This window comes from Ctenocephalides felis, unplaced genomic scaffold, assembly GCF_003426905.1.
Source record: "Ctenocephalides felis isolate EL2017-DRISC unplaced genomic scaffold, ASM342690v1 CF-g0.4_SCAFFOLD_01492, whole genome shotgun sequence".
Lineage (NCBI taxonomy): Eukaryota > Metazoa > Arthropoda > Insecta > Siphonaptera > Pulicidae > Ctenocephalides > Ctenocephalides felis.
Genome location: NW_020537646.1, coordinates 3,558,529 through 3,577,623, shown reverse-complemented (window position 1 = coordinate 3,577,623; position 19,095 = coordinate 3,558,529). Strand labels below are relative to the sequence as shown.

The 19,095-nt window shown below is 27.0% G+C and overlaps 1 protein-coding gene across 1 annotated transcript in view; it reads right to left on the bottom strand.

Moving 5' to 3' along the window:
- The window catches only part of LOC113370322, a gene marked incomplete at its 3' end in the record, with an annotated part of 76,129 nt that overhangs the window by 16,657 nt on the left and 40,377 nt on the right, over nt 1–19,095 (bottom strand). Inside the window, 1 exon segment of the mRNA XM_026610992.1 lies at nt 15,131–15,202.

The window sequence follows — 19,095 nt, the reverse complement described above, 5'->3', positions numbered from 1 at the left end:
TAGAATATCATCAAATATCAATCATTTATTTATTTCCTCCGATTAAATAATTCATGCAATCGAAACGATTGTGGTTTCAATGAACAACTCGAATTCCTCCACCGTGTCTCAAAAGTAAAAGTATATTGCACATGTGTCTATCTTTCATATGTGGGCAAAATATGTGTATATACACTGACCTGTTTATAAATGTGTACTTGTATTATGTGTTTATGTGAATAAATTACATCATACGTGTTTGTTTGACACATAGACTATGCGAAATGCGTGCATGTGCATAACTGCATATAAATAAATATATGCAGAGGTATTTAAAATTTAATTAATATACTTAGTAAAACATTTGTAGGTAAATGTAAGATAGTTATTGTGGGTTGATTTTAATTGAATATTTTTAATCGATTTATTATAGAGAAGAATTGTAGTGACAAATCAGGATAGTATTACAAGAATGACAAGGCTAAAACCTGAAGTGATAGTACATAGTAACCATGAAGTTGATAAATACCACTTATTGCTTATAAATAAAAATTCTAAAATAATAACTCTATTCTGATCTGTTCCCGGGTACAATTGATCTATTATTAAATGCAACTTTACTGAAATATTTCAAATATAAGAGTATCTAACAGAACTTAAAAGCTCTATGATGTGATGAACTTTTTTAGAGCCTTTTCTAGGGCAATCCAATGTTTTGCTCATCTATTTGCCAAACAAATTATTGCACTTTTTTATTAATTGATAGCAGAATTGCCAACTATCTGACAACAAAATTTATTTTATATTTATTTCATTACTGCTTGCTTGATATCATGTTGTCCGCAACACAAAATATAAAGAATTAAAAAAAGAAAGATACCAATTTTCAGCTAAAATGTGAATATCTTGTTTACATGATCACAAATTTTTAATTTTGAATTAGCAATTTTTGGAAAGGATTATTTTGATTTGAAAACATATTTTTGATCTAGTAAAAATGTATATCAATACTACCTGGTATCATGTTGTCTACAACAGAAAATATAAAGAATTAAATAGAATATAACGCTAATTATTAGCTTTTAAAGTACCAAACATTTTCTCAGATATCAGGTATATTAAAAAATATTGTATTTAAAAATTTTGAATTTATTCTTTCAGTAGATTTTGTTTAGTTTTGTTAATATATTCATAATTTAGCAGAGTATTATGTGTTATGTTATTTTTTATAATAATAACAAATATATATATATATATATATATATATAAAATCAGTATCAATTCAGGAAGCATAGATAATATGAAGAATTAATTATAATGATTTGCAATTAGATTTAATCATCAGGTTTTTTGCTTTATTACGAAGCTTGTCAACATAAAATCTAATTTTAGAACAATGACCTTAATAATTATTTATGATAATTAACATTATTAAATATATTTTAGAGAATATTTATATTTCTCTACGTATCAACATATAATTTTAGGTCATAATCAGAGAATATAAACAAATTAAAGGAGGATTATAAAATATATTATTAATAATAAAGATAATGTACTTAGTTATTAATTGTACGAAATCTTTACGTTATTTTTTTAATGCTTTGAAGCTTTTATTCCTATTAAAAAATAATAATTTCAAATATAATTGCAGATAAACAAAAAATTATATCGTTATATTGAAGCAGGATAAATGCTCTAACCAAGCCAAAATAAAAAAAGGAGAATAAATAAATTTCAGTTCGTATGATTACAACCCAAAAGTAGTATCTATCAAATTAGTTAATTTCTGAAAAACTACTGGATCAGTAAAAACTAACTATATAAGAAACAATTAAAAAATTATATTGAATTTTTTTGAAAAGATAATTGCTCTTAATTGAGAAAATATAAATAGCAAATAATATTAGATATTTGAACAAACTAATTTAAACGATGATATATGGATAAATGATCTGAAATATTTAAACATTTAAAAAAAAATCAAAAAATTACAACGATACCCAGTAGTAATGTAATTTTAAGTCATTCAAAAAAAAAATTACAACAGTACCCAGTAGTAGTCCTTTTCATTGTGAACGGTAGCTATTTATAAGTTATGGTATATTAACTAATATTATAAGCTAATACTACATGTATAATCATATGTATATAAATATGAAAAAATCTGTATGTATGTGTGAATAAGTGAATAGGTATGTTATCATTATATAGTACTTATGTAAGAACGTCCTTCACTTTTTTTACTAAGAAGTGAATAGGAAACTACCTTGAACTCACCGCCAACTCTCCATCAGTGCGCGGCGAGTAAAATTATTTTCTAATTAAGCCACAGACTTGCAAAATACTAGATACGCATTGCTAAACTTTGCACTACTAAGTTTCTAGACATATTAACGACAATTTTTTAAATAACAAGCTTTGACAAATCACAACAAATTAGCAACAAATCTCTTGCAAAATATTGTAATTAGCGAGGTAAATGTCCCAAGCGCATATTGACTCTCGCCTCGGAGGTAATAATAACACCATAAATGCAATTTCAATTTCTGTTGTAAAATTTATATGATAAAACATCCTTTTTATCGAATTATGGCAACGATTTGTTAAAATATAAATCTTAAATTCAATATAAGAATACTGTGATTATATTTCTACGTGGTAATGAATCATCTCATGATTCATTCATAACCGGCATCTATTTGAATTTTTAATTATTTAAAGATGTTTATGAATATTAAAACCTGTATTAAATTAATAAAATGTAAGAATATGGCATGCGGATACATTGATAAAATTCCAAGTAGTCAGAGTGCATAATTTTTTTTTTAATAAATTCTTGAAAAGCTTCTATGATTCGTAAAACTTTGCAATTGAATACTAAAGTTTGTAAGCTACCTAAAAAACTTATTATTTAAACTACCTAAAATAGGGTATAAAAATATATCAAATAGCAGATGCCTAAATTTTTATAAAAGATTTCTCTAATTTTTATATGATTAGAGTAATATAATATTTAAAAAATAATTTCATCAATATTTAATGTAAATTATAGTAATAGCTTAAACACACAAATGCCTTTCTATTGCACAAAAAATGTAATCCAAATTATTAAAAACTCCCAAATTAGTGTTGAATAAAAGAGATATTTTGAGTATTTTTGATGAACATAAAATGTTACTTAATTACAATATATTTATTAATTTGAGTATATCCATTTGTTAAAAAAAATAGATTAAAATTTTCAAAAAGCTAATTTTTGAATGTAATAGTGGAGAAAAAAATTGTTTACATATTCCTATATAATTCTCCATACTATTATACTGAAAAAATGTATTTTAAAAGTGTGAATATATTCTTCTGTTCACAAATAGATGTTAAAAATTCCCATATTAAAAATGTATTTTTGTAGTCATTATTAGAAGTAACATCAGTAACATAGAGACAAATTTCTATATTCTCATTTTGATTTATTAAAAATTTTAGAAATAATTTTTAGAATTTTTTTTAAATACATATATTACTGTTCTGCAACATCAGTACAATAATGTCAGGCAATTTTCTCAATTCTAATATATCTATTAGAATTATATTGATCCGGCATAGCTTAAGATTCGAAATTTTAGAAGTAATTTTGAAAAATCATCATATAATTTTTTTTAAGCGCTAATTTAAAATATAATCACTTATAAAACAAAAAATCGAGCATCTAATTGATGATATCCAATGAAAAATTATTATTATCCGAATCTTGATTTTTTTTTAACCCACCTAACATTTTTTAATAAAAAACGACAAATCCTTAAATTTTGGTAATATTCAGTTACTTGTTAGAAATTGGTAATAAAATTATCAAATGTATATTGAATTATATTGATCCGTTGTTCCTTAAAAAACGCCTAAAGTATTCACCTAAAATTATCCATCGATCTTCGAAATTTTAGAAATAATTTTAAGAATCATAATATATATTATTTATAACACTAATTTAAAATATTATCACTTATAATACAGAAAATCGAGCAAAATATTATTATCTGAATCTTGATACGTTTTTACCTGCTGAATTTTTTTTTTAAAGGCAAACCCTTAAACTTTTGTAATATTTAGTTACTTGTTAGAAATTGGTAATAAAATTATAGAGTGTATATTAAATTATATTGATTCGGCATAGCTTAAGATTTGGTTCTAAAAATTCGCCTATAGTACTCACCTAAAATTATCCATCTTGAAGGTTCTATGTTATCCGATTTGAACTGATTAACAAATCACGCACAAGTTTTATTAAAAAAATTACAAAAGTGTATCAACTTCCAATAATCCGTTCACAATATTTCGTTGTTAGACTATGAAATCGTTCAATTCATTGATAATTTTAGCGACTAATAATTTCGGCTAGTCTTTCACCATACTCCGCCGAGTTCTTTCGAAAACTGATCCCCAGTCCGGTTCCAATCCGCACCGCCACTTGCCGGAAATTTCCTCTTTAATTTTAAAACCAAGGTTATTTAAACAAATCTTAAGCTATGCATACACCAATTAAACATTACTAAACATGAGTATTTCATTAATGTTTTAAAAATCAAATGTAAAACAAAAATAACCAAAACATAATTCAGCTGAATAGTTGTTGTTATTTATGCATTTCTTTTTAGATTGCATTAAAACGAAACAATTCTTATTACTTTTTGTTTTTGAAAATATGACGTTGAATGTGAAGCAGGTTCTGGAATGCAGTGGTAATAATGAAAATATTTATATATATGTCGGATGGAGTTTGAGATTGTATTTTAGAAAATATTTGGACCAAAAACAACTTAGAATTTTATATAATAAACTTTGTTTCAAATATGATCGATATGGCTTGTGGTATGCAGAATTATTTTGTTGATACTGACAATGCACCACTATTCTGTTACACACACATATATATATATATATATATATATATTATATGTACATATATTATATATATATATATATATATATATATATATATAATATATAATATATACATATTTATAGAGATTTTAGTTGGTACTATCATCAAGCCCAATATACCCAGACGAAACATACAGAAAACATCACAATTTTTACTTTTAATTTATTTTTCCAAAAAATATATATTTTTGTTTCATAAGTAAGTATATTTTCTACGTAATTTGTTTATTGATATGGTAATTTTGTTTGTGAAATTAATTGTATATTTATGATGACTGAAGATGAGCCAAATTGATTTATAAAAGTCGAAGATTTATTAAAGAATGTTGAACTTAACTTAGCTTCCGTCTTTTTAGTCATTGGATGGATGTCTTAATAATTAAATATATATATATATATATATATATATATATATATATATATACATATACGTATATGGAGATTTTGGTTGGTACTATCATCAAACCCAATATACCCAGACGAAACGTATAAAAGAACTTTGCTATTTTTACTTTTAATTTATTTTTTCAAAATAATTTTTTTTTCATAAATAAGTATATAATTTAGGTTTTTTATTTATTGATATGGTTATTTTATTTGTAAAATTATTTGTGTATTTATGATGACTGAAGATGAGCCAAATAGATTTAGAAACGTCTGGAAGATTTATTAAGGAATGTTGAACCTAACTTAGCTTCTGTCTTTTTAGTCAATGGATGGATGTCTAAATAAAAATATTGTTATATATATACATATATATATATATATATATACATATACGTATATGGAGATTTTGGTTGGTACTATCATCAAACCCAATATACCCAGACGAAACGTATAAAAGAACTTTGCTATTTTTACTTTTAATTTATTTTTTCAAAATAATTTTTTTTTCATAAATAAGTATATAATTTAGGTTTTTTATTTATTGATATGGTTATTTTATTTGTAAAATTATTTGTGTATTTATGATGACTGAAGATGAGCCAAATAGATTTAGAAACGTCTGGAAGATTTATTAAGGAATGTTGAACCTAACTTAGCTTCTGTCTTTTTAGTCAATGGATGGATGTCTAAATAAAAATATTGTTATATATATACATATATATATATATATATATATATATATATAAGTATATGTGTCCGTGTAGCTCATTGTATTCAAATTTTATCTTCCATTTACACCATTAAATTTTCAGAGTAGTCTTCTAATTTTTAATTTATTCAGGATCATTGAATTGTATTCTATATATATAAATTTACTTAACAGATTTTTTTACTTTGTAAAGAAAAAGCTTTGAAATGAAGCAAAAATAACATGAACACAACATAATAGCAATTGTTTTAAATAAAATTTATATAATAATAAGCATTAGGTTTATTTTTTTTTTAAATATTATTATAGTTGTTCTATAAGTCACATTGATCAACGACAATTCATGCAAATGAAACAAGAAATGTGTAATTATAAAAAAGATTATTTACATATAAGATAAACCATGCACATGTCCCCAGCTCAATTTTCATGTTATGCAAATAACGTTAATTTTATTTGTAACATCACATAATAACTATAATGAATAACGATATATTTATTATTTTCAACAAAAATTCAGTTACGCAAGTGAAAAAAAATATTCGTGCATATGATGACATGCAATTTAACCATCCATGACTGAACGATTCCAATCGTAAGAAATAAAACGGTTTTGTTACGCTTGCATAAGTAATATCCGAGAAGAATGAAAAAAACATGTTGATTTTACCTAAAAGATAGTAGGTAAATGAGTTAACAATAATTAATTTGTTGTAATCTTGACCTTCAAAGTAACACTTCTTGAACAAAACAATAAAATAAATTTTGTTATCGTTTCCGCACTTGATAACCATCAAATGGTGGCAGCGGAAAATTATAGAATAATAATTTCAATATTCGTCGAAAACCAGACAGACATTTCTGGTTATATAAAATATAGAGTTAAATTTTCTCATTTATTGTAGCTATTCGATTTATTATAGAAATTGTAATAATAATTAATCACTCAGAGTTTTATCGACAACTGATTGGGTTTCCATCTGTAGAACCGACTGGTACTAAGTCAAATTAGCACAACAACTTATAGGACACTTAAGTTCTTATTGCTGTTCAAAATAATAATAATAATATTAGAAATATAGCGGTATTACCATCTTTTACATATTTTTTTTAACCAGCAATCATAACCTTAAATTCGATAAGCTGTAGAGCTGAAACTTCTCTTTACTTCGTGTTCTTAGATGGTAGCCCAATGGTTAATCCATCCATATTTGACGATTTTTTATAATTGTAATTGTTTTTGGACATTTTTATTGGGGCAGCAATACCCGATTAAGGGCTATTTTCACATAAAAACATATTGCTATCTATATTTCCAAGTGAAAATCGTTGTCACTGCTGCCTGACTACAGGCTGCTCGAAGTGGGTATCGAACCCGGGGCTACTCTTGAAACAAAATGCCACTTACGCCTAGTTTTATTTATCTATTTTAAAAAATCAGTTCAATTTAACAATGAAAAATTGAATTATACTTCCGTCAGGTGGTTTTATTTTATCAATAAAATGCGTTCTCGTCCTAGAGAAATCATTCCACAGTTATGGCTCATTAAAAGAAGTTACAAGTACGAATTAAAAGGAAATAATAAAATATTTTACGAGATTAAAATAAACATTAATACTAATACAATTGTTTCATAAACCATAAAAATAATTACAGTGGTATTTCCACTAATTCAAATAATTCCACTGATTTTAAATTTCTGATAAGGTTTCAATAGATCACGGAACTGTCCTATTGGCATACAAAATTTAATAAATGATTAAATAAAGCAATGAATTTCACTTGATTGTGTACATCAACTGCTCGGTTATTTTTCCGATTGCCTTAAAAAATGATAGACTATTACATATATTGTATAAGGAAATCAAAATATGCAATTACTTACTTTACAACTGAATTTAAAATAATTGTTTTTTATTTAAAAAATTGACACTTTCGTGAATTTCAAATCAAATTTTAAAAGTAGGATTATTATTCAAAAATAGCGATGATTTAATTTTATTTATATGTATATATAAAATTATACAATTTGTAGCAATTTTCTGTAACATGAAACATGCGAAATACTCTAGATATTTTTTATTATTTTTCTCTATGCAAATTTTAATCACATTCAATAGAAAGTGTACAATTAATTCTATGTCGTTAAGCAAAATCGCTTCGATTTATTTCTGATAACATATTTTTTGCCCACTTTGCAAAATACTTGTTGAATGCGGAATCACCTGTTGAATTGTGCCAACATCAGCTTTTTTATCGCTGAATATTCTATACACATTTATCACAAATAAGATCTGATTAAAATTAAATTTACTTTCAGTTAATTTGTTAAAATTTCTATTTTGTTAATTTATATTTATCATCTCCAAATAATTTACAATACCGTTATCCATAGTATTTATGATTAGCCAATCAAAAAGAATTTCTATCGCTCGATTGCCCACTATAAGTTACAGCAATAATGTTTGAGTATACCTATATTTAGATATTTTGTTTTGTCATTATTTTATAGTAAATTTAATAATAGGCCTCATATTTAGAAAGTCATTTAGTAGTTGTGAAATTCGGTATTAGTGAATATTTCAGAAAATAGGTAATGAAAGTATATTTATAAATACGTATTTTAATTACTTGCTATTTATATGTGGAAGTCTTTTTTGTTTCAAGGTATGAATTTAATTCCAAAATTTCATGCAAATTGGAGCACAGTAAAAAAATTCAGAGGTTATATTTTTTTTCCTTTCCAAGTATCAATTTTACCACAACAATATTAATTTACAAATGAAACAATGTTAATCACCTGCATCTGGTTGCATCACTTAACTAAATCATTTATCCCCATCCAATTTAAGAATGGACTGGTTGTTCTAGTGATTACATAAAATATTAATCTGATTAAATTCGCGAAACACTTTCGCTTGCATTCTGTACGCAATAAACAGGACCTAGTTCAACGTACTTTATACAATACTATAAAACATTTACTGTAAAGCAGCCGTGTAAAATACGACGGCGATTTTTTACGAGTTGCAGCAATAAAAATATCGATAAACCGACGTGTTGTTATAGTATACAGTCTCGTTTTTCTCATTTGTGCCTTCAGGCAAACCGAATTTCTATGTTATGAAGAAATTACAGGAAATAAAAACATACAAATTGCATTTTGTGTTCTTTCTCTACTTCAAACAACCTGTTGTCAAGCAGTAGTGACAACTTGGAAATATAGATAATAGGCAATATGTTTCAAATTGAAAATAGCCCTGAGGAAGAAGAGGATTGACAAAAAATTACAAAATATCACGTGAAAAAAGGAGGAGTCTAGTAAGATATCTTCTATATTAATTTTTTATATGAATTCTTGAGAAAAATCCAAACATTTCAAAAAAAGAGTGCGCGTAAGGTTCACACGCGATTGAAATAAAACTTATTCTGCTACTGTACAAGATGGCATTTAAGTAAAAATAAATACATCATATAACAATTTTGTATAATGTTTATTAGTAATATGGCAACACTCGTGATGCACACATTCATTGGTGTCAACCATTATACACATTTATATAATAATAAATTATAAATTTAAAAACAATAATGTAATTAAAGTCATACTTCAAATATGACATGATCGGTTTGTCATTGTAATTAGTATTTAAACATGAACCTTCATTAGAGAAATGAAGTAATTGCTGATTAATAAATTCTATAATATTCGTTCATACAGTGGATTATGTTAAACAACGCCTAAACAAATATTGCTTTTGCAACTTCACTCATCATGTAATTGTGTTCGAAGAACTTCATGTAATTAAAATTAACATACATTAATTGACAGCTTGTATTTTTTTTTACTTTTTCGCTGGCGATATAATCTTATTCTTTGAACAACTGTAATATCTGTCTTGCCTAAAAAATATTTTCCATTTTAAGAACTTCAAAGATTTATAGAAACTACGAATAATAAAGAAATAATTTCTAATCAATAAACTTACTAATCATTAATCTTATTATTCAATGTTTTCAAGGAACAGGCTAAAATATTTTTCTGATTAAGGCATTTTTCATTAAATCAAGATTTGTAGTACGATGTAACTTTAAAATGTTTATTTATCTATGCCAATTTCCTTGTTGGTATCGGTACGCATACAACGTTGATGCCGGAACGCATACAACGACAGATCTCTATTCACATACACGGCGACTAATCACAATCAACCCGTATAGAAATGATATCATCGAGGGCGAATGACGAATCATTGGTACTCGACTCTTATCTGCCGTAACGTACTTTCGTTGCATTTGTACGGATTTACACCCTAGTCGCGCCTAAAGAAGTTTTACTTCAAAAATCTTTTTTATTTCTATGCTAATTATTTCTTATTTATCATTGAATTATGCAACTTTGTAGAATATATCGATACGCCGGCGTCTTGTGGTCTGCCTTCAAATAACCCGCCGTCGGCCCTGCAGGTGAGAAAGTAATTTATACTTGAAAGTAATAGATACACTTGGCACACCTTTAATATTTATATTCAAATTATAACTATTTGATGCATATTAGTGGTCGTATTGTCTGAATAATAGCCATCATGGTGTATTTGATGTGTTTATTCAATGGATACTGATTCATGATATGAATCGGTTTTATAATAAAATTATGTATTTGCAATGTGGAATATTGCAACACTAAATTGTTTGTTCATGAAATGGTGTTGATACAGGAGTTTGATTGTTTTTATACATTTTTTATGCTATATTACACTTATAATTAAAATTCTCTTGATGATTCTATAAGATTTTTCATTATAATTTAACTCTATTTACATAGCATGTCTTTACAAGAACCATGATGTCTTTCTTAGTTATAAACTTAATTTTTTTTCGTATTAAAAGAGTTGACTTTAGAATTTTCATAAAATATAATATGGATATTTTATCAAAATAAAAGTTAGAATAAGATAAATTTCAAGACCTATAGTTAATCATTAAAGTAATAAGAATCTATTCATATCAATAGTAGATACCAATCAATATTCAATATATAGAGAGCAATCATTCAATTTTTTAAAAAATTGATAAACAGTTTTTATTCGTCTTTTGTAGATATAAAATTAAAAAAAAAGAGTGGAAGAACTTAATCTATTTAAATACTATTTGAACAGAGATTTGAGTAATTACTATTATTATCAACCATTATACACATTTATATAATGATGAAATATAAATTATATATTTATAATAGCATTAAAAATATGTATAATATTAATGTAATTAAAGTCATACTTCAAATACGACATGATCGGTTTGTCATTGTAATTAGCAGTTAGAAATGAATCTATTTATATTAAGATTATTACATTTATTAACAAAAATCAGGATAAATATGAATAAAATATTTGGTATATCCGACATCAAATAATTACTATGTTAAATCCGCCTTATATTTGAGCATTTTTATATACAGTATGGTAGGGCACAATGGTCCAATTTGACTTTGATTTTTGTAAAAAGCCAAACCAATTATATCATAACAAATAACGAATATCAAACAAACTATCTGACTAGATTCGGTAAAACTTGCAGCTAATTCATCATTGTAGAAATGTGTTTTAAAAAAAAATTATAACCTGGTCCTTTTTACCCCAAAGCCAGTATAAAATGGGACGGCTAGAGGGTAAACTGGTTCAAAGTCTTATTTACAATTTTGAAGGTACTGTATGAAATAATAACTACAATATTCAATCAAAGCAATATTAAAATTTCATGGGCATATTTTTCACAAAGATGGCAATGTATATAACCTTGATCTGGTATTTCATCAAAAATATTCATCAATAGAGTAGGCGGTTATACATATTTTTCTCTCAACTTTCAAATATTCTTGTTAATTTTTTTTTAACTTTACTTGTTTTTTAGATACTAGTGGTAGCCTTTCTTACCCACGGACCTTTAACCCCTCTCTACCCTAGCCCTAAAAAATAAATATTTTTTCAGGGTTAGAATTCAAAAAATCAATCTTTTGTATGATGAATACATACTTGCCAAAGAAAATTATAAATCAACCAAAGTATAAACAATTTATTACCACATGGATAAATATAATTGAAGAGGTCACCTATAATTGCGGAGATAAATATAACTATCATTCAATTAAAAAACTCGTTTGAACCTTCGCAACTAATTATTCCATCACTATTTTTACCGCTATTTACAATACTAATTTGCGAAAACAATATGCTAATTATTTGTAATATTGTTTCATATAATATGGTATGATATAATTGAGATATAGACATGCTTTATCACCATGGGCGAATTATCCATCGGTATGTGGTATTAGCATAAGGAATTGGCAAATCGCTTTCACTGCGAATGCAAGTTGCACCTCTAACAACAATATAGTGCATATGGTAAAAGACTTTGGTTTTAGTTGAGAAGCTGGGAGAATTAAATAATTCTACAAACGAGAATTAAATAATTCTATACACGAGAATTAAATCATTCTATTTATTGCCCAACTTTGTCTCCTCGGAAATTAGATCATACACAGTCGAGGAGAATTCACACAATTCTTTGATGGTGAGATGCAGTTTGAGGAGGTGGAAAAATGTAATTTTGTCCATAATTTATATTGTTTTCTGATGTTATGTAATACAGTAAAATATGATCAGTTTTTCATGTTTTTGATTAACATATAAATTACAATCAAGTCCATAGAAAGACAATGAGTAATTGATTTGGCATTTTCTAGAAGGAAAACCCAAAGGTTTGCCTTGTATTTTCGTACAATTTTTTTATTCATGACTGAATTAATGATCTGATGCAATTTATTTGTCTATTTATTTGGGCTCGCATTTCGTCGACAACATATAAAAATTATAGAGATTCAAAAAATACAAAAGTAAGTCATTAGGCACTCATGGATGAGCCAACTTTTGGGTTGCACATCCAATCGAAACCATATAAATAATATCAAGACAATTACTAAATGTCCAGATATAGGCAGATTGTAAATATTAAATGAAAATATTTAGATATGGACAGATTGTAACTAATAAATAAAAATATTTAAATATGAACAGATTATAGATTAGTATTATAGTTATTAATAAAAAAAATATTTAGGCCCACATTACATATGTGAGTAGCCATATTTATTAATGAAATTGAGTATGAAAATTTTTAGAACTGTTGATAATAAAACATCTTGGTCAGCTTTTATTGCGTTTTATATATTTTGCATTGTTTTGTTTATATGTATATATATATATATATATATATATATATATATATATATATTGTTTGTATTTATTTTTAGTTTAATATTTCAAAATAAACATATAAATTAATTTTAAAAACTTGGCTGTATACACGTGTTTTATTGTTTATTTGGTTTTGCTTTAATTGCTCGTGTTTGCACTGAAGAAGACCTGAATGGGAACTCAAAATGTATACAAAATTTATTAAAAATTATTAAACATAACTTAGTTTTTTCAATATTTTAGATTAGATATTGTGAGAGAATATTGTAGAGAGTGTATTTAGAGACAATAAACGAGTGATTGGAGACGAACGAAATTAACAGTTATAAATTTATTATAAATTTTGTATATTCCAATATTATTGCTGGACATCAAAGTTTGCAAAATTCTTGAAAAAAAAATCCTTTATTATTTAGCTTTCAATACCACATTTTCTTCGATTTTTAAGGATTTTACATTTTCAAATAATATGGTTCATTGTGGTTGGTTCTTTACCACACTTGCACGATCAATTTTGTATTATTCCTAGTTTTCATTCGCACCTATTTGAAAATCTGTCTAAAAAAATAGAGACCTATATTTATATTGTAGGGCCCAAGATCAAGGAAAGCTGTGGACTGTTGACCAAAATTAGAATAGAACACTTGTTATTTATTTTTTATTTTTTATTTTCTATACTGTAACTAACTCAATAAGATCAAGGATTACTATGGTAGTCTATTTTTAATAGAATTTATTTTACCCATCAACTCTTTATCTAAATCTTAGGTTAAGCCTAGGTCGTTAATATTATTATTAGTAATGAATTTATATTAAAATTTGTATATTTCAATACACTAGACATCAAAGTCTTCAAAATTATTGAGAAATTTTATTCTATATCCGTAGCATTCTATACCATATTTTCCTTTGATTTTCAATAGACTAATATTTATATTGTAGAGTCAAGGAAAGCTATGGACTGTTGACCAAAATTAGAATAAAACACTTGTTAATTGCTTTTTTGTTTTCTATACTGCAACTTACTCAATAAAATCATGGATTACTATGGTAGTCTATTTTTAATATAATTTATTTTACCTATCAACTCTTTATCTAAATGCTGGGTTAAGCCTAGGTCGTCGCCATCTACTCAACCCACCTTAGAGAACAATGGCACAATATAAAGAGGTTACTCTGGGCGCGTCTTTCGACGGTATTTAGAGCCGGAAAAACTCTCAAGAATTTGTTCTACAGACCCAAAGATGGAAGAGATGAAGTCTATGCAACGATGCATCATCAGTGTCTACTTATAAGTACATCATGGAAATCACCAATATCAATTACTACACCCAAATTGATATATTGATAAAACTGGTTCCTTTAGAGGTAAATTTACCTTAATGAAGCCTGTGATGAAAGACTTGGTAATTATTTTGGGTCTAGGGTTATGCTTCTCTTATCTCTGACAATGAGTATTAAATTTATGACTTACATTGAATCATCTTTGCAATGAGAATATTCAATAAATGAAATCAAGGTGTTCACTTGATCCCAAATCCGAAAGGTTTTATGACTAATGAAGTCATCGGCTTATGTGGCTATTATTATATTATGATTGTCTGGATATTAAGAAATGCACATTGTATATTATTGTAAGAAACCACGTAGGTGCAACCAACAAATGGCATACAGAAGCATTCGACTGAGACTGTTCACCTTATTATTTTCAAGGCGACCACCGACGACTTTTTGTTTGACAATGTGGGGGATATGAAATGAATTAATCTTATTTAATCTAGATATATGATTAAACAGGGTTTATTAATACAGAATGCATTATACATTTTACTAGTTTAAGTACTAAAATCCTACCTTTTACAATGTTTCACACCAAAGTGACACCATATGTATGTTTTCTTCCTGGATTTCGGCTCTCAAATTCTCCTGCAAGCAAAAAAAAAAAAAATATTATTATGGTATCATTTCGCATAATAAAATATATTTATAATAAAATATGTATATATGTAATTTTTGCCTCAGAATGTCTTTTATCAGGCCAAGATTTCTATCAAGAATAAGCACGCGTTCTACGTTTGTTTACACAAAGCCAATAATAAAATTTAACGATCCCAACTACAACTTTAATTAACAGACAAACCGTCTTAGAATAATCATGAAAATTTTCTTTTGTTGTATAAATTGCGCATATGCAGTATAATATCATACTATTATGACACAAGCTATAAATTTTATTATTTCTCTCTTCAAAACGTATTGTAAATTCTTCAATAAAAACTCATTTTATTCCCCAATAAAAAAGTGAATGAATCTTAAAATAGTAATATCAATCAATAGCGTTTCTTTTCATTAACTCTTTAGTTTTTACTTTTATTCCGGTTTCAGACGTCGGCCTTGACAAATTGTAAATATAGGTATAGACACATCATTTTTTTACAATACTTTTTATTTCTTCTGAATATATTACTAAAATATTCAGAGGATTTCGTTTTTAAATATAGATTTGTATGGCGGGACTTTTCTGAGGCAAAAACATTGGTCAAGCGAAACAAAAAATTAATAATCCGTGAAATTCTGTCCCGAGGCATTAGTAACGCTCTGAGATTTTGACCAATTAATTTTTTATGCAAAAAATATAGCAAAACACACTTCCAACAGTAGTAAAAATTCATAATAGTGCATAGAAAAATATAAAATAATGAATTGCCTGAACAGAAAAGCTTAGTCCTAAGTCCAAAAATTGGTAAAACTAAATTTGGTAAACTTATCGTTTCATAAAGCACTTGGATAATATACTAATGTGGATTTATTATTCACAGCATAAATTATTATATTTCCCAGCAATATAATATTACAATTTCACATTTTGATATTTAAATCAATATTGAAACAAATACAGATTCGCATGAACAGATCACAAAAGGCAAACAATATCAAATAATAATTACTTGGGAAATGATCAAATAATAGTGTTGCTTTCTATTCTCATAATGTTATGGTTTATTGTCAAAACCTATTATATAGTCAATTTAAAGTAACAAATCACTTTGACCAAAATGCTTAAAAATGTCTTATTAATAACACATAAAACCATAAACAATATCCTATAATAATTATTTGGATCGTATCACTTTTGCTTTCCATTTTCACAATATAGTGATGTATTAATAAAAGCTATTGATAATTTCTCCATATAATTTATAATTCTCTTTAGTAGAAATCTATCAATTAATAATACAAAAAAATATAAGTTATTATTTATTAATAAAATAGGAAATAAGTGACAATGAGGAAGGAAGTGGTCTAGTGATGTGATGAGCTCTTTCAAGTCTTTTTGAAAAAATACAAAAATTACTTTAAATTTTGTTCAGAATATTGTGATCTCTTGATATAAGGATGCAATTATATTCATGAAAAATTAAATCAATTAAATATCATAAGTACTATATTGTCATCTATAGGTGATAATACACCATCACCTCTAAGTTGAACCAATGTTTCCTTGCCCACCTGTCAGATACTTTTGATAAACTACCAAACAACAGCAGATTAAATTAAAATCTTGTTATTTACAACAATAAACCATTTCACCAGCACCAGATTATTTTGAAGATATCTTCAAATCATGACTTAGGTGTCGCAATTTCACATTCCATTTCGTGTTCTGTCGAAATGTGATATCGCGACAAATAAGTGACTTCGTGCTTTGAGAGACATAAAGACTATTGTAGTGCAGTTTTTTAACAATAAAACTTCTGTAAAATCATGATCATTGTCTTTATTTCGATAATAAATGGTAGAAACGATCTTTATTGATGATGCAACTGCTTACTGTTATTGGAAATGGAGATGATGTTCGATTTTTCTCACAACGATATGGTTTTATTGAGCAATCGCGTAAAGGAAATGAAATAGATAGTCTAGGATGTTAGGAATATGTAAATCGAAGACTGTGATATTATATTATTTAATCAATAATACTAGAAACCGCAGGATCAGAGTTTTTTGCATACTTAAAATATGCACTTCGGTGAAGTGGAACCTTCAATCCATTTATTATTATTCTGTTTTGTTTTCGCAATATTGCAAATATGTCGTCGATATATGCAATTGTGGCCTTTACGACTTCATTTATTTTCCTGCAACTTTTCATATTAGTATGTAAATTATCCACTTAAACATGTATACTGTTTTCATTAGCATGAGCACAAATAACTTCACGGATTTTGAAGAAGCTGTCGCAGCTCATATTTATTGCAAAAGTAAGAGATATGAGTTATTTGTATTTTGCCTTGATATATTACCTAGACAAATACATTATGAATTGAAGTCGATATGGGAAAGTTAAATAGAAAAACTTTAATAGATAAAACATATTTATCAATTCAGCTCTATTATTAAATAATTATTTACACGCATATATCCCAGTGATTTTTAACATAACATTTCCAACGACCTTTAATTATTTTTGTCTTAAATGAGAAAATCAATAGTTTAATTTTAGTCTAGCAGGAGCTGAGATTACTTATTCCAAAATCTTACTTGGATAACGATGTATAATCTGAATATTGCTATTAACGTTTTGCATAGCTGTATGTAATTAAATAATATATAATCAGTATTAAAAAAAATACTAATAAAAGAAGAGTTCGAGCACAAAAGCTCATAAGACTATTCCGTTCTATGTCCTTAGTCTCTCTTATGTTACTGCAGCATAAGACCAAAAAGTTAATCCTACAACAAACTTATCCTAGAATGTATCTTTTTTTTATTATATTTTTAGCAGCAATCAGAACCTTACGTCCTATGAGCTATTGCACTGAAACTTCTTCTTACTTCGTATTTTTAAATGGTAACCTAATGGTTAATCCATCCACATTTGATGTTTTTGTTATTAGAATTAATCTAATAGGGTTGACTTTTTTTTATTGGTGCAGCAATGCCGGGCGAGGGCTATTTTCACTTGGAAACATATTGCTACCTATATATCCAAGTGAAAATCGTTGTCATTGCTGCCTGACAACAGGCTGCTCGAAGTGGGTATCGAACCCGGGACCTCTGATTTAGGTCCCGTCGCTCTTAACCGCTTACCTACGGGCGAGCCCAGAATGTATCTAATGTTATAATTGTTGCTCGTGATAGTTTTCTCGTTTCTAGAATTGTTTGTCACTGAGATAGAGGGCGATGCATTATTATGAATGCAATATTGCGGAATGCAGTCCCGATCGTTGCACCGGCTAAACGGTCGCCCGGCCAGGCCATTTATCGTTGCGCAATGTATGTCTCGGTGACCGGCAGTTCGATACGGTAGATATCGCTATAAATCACTGTTTATTTAACTTTATCCTTTCGTCACAATGAAAAGCATTCAGTAGTTAATTAATAAATAAAATCCTATGCCCGTCTCTAAAGTGTTTCCTCGTCAGGCACTTGTTTTTCCCTGCTTTCCTAAAATTATCGTTTGCAAACATTTTTTTTTTAAATATTTACTGTTATAAATTACAATCTGTCGTTCGAAACAACATTCAGTATTTTGATGGTTAATTATATTAGGAAAAAAGGCGAAAGGGCTCCCAATGGGATTCCGTTTCAATGTTGATTATATATAACTTGTAGTAATGATAGTGGTAGTAATTCAAAAAATTTAAATAAAACCTACGGTAGTAATTGTAGTATCATAAATTAGTAAACAGTGCAAAAAAAATTATAAAACCTGTGTTTTTGTATTAGATTTTACTGGATGTCAAATCCGGCTCGAAGGACCAATGGTTTTTTCAATGGTTTGATTGATTTTTTGAAGGACCATAGATTATTTGTAA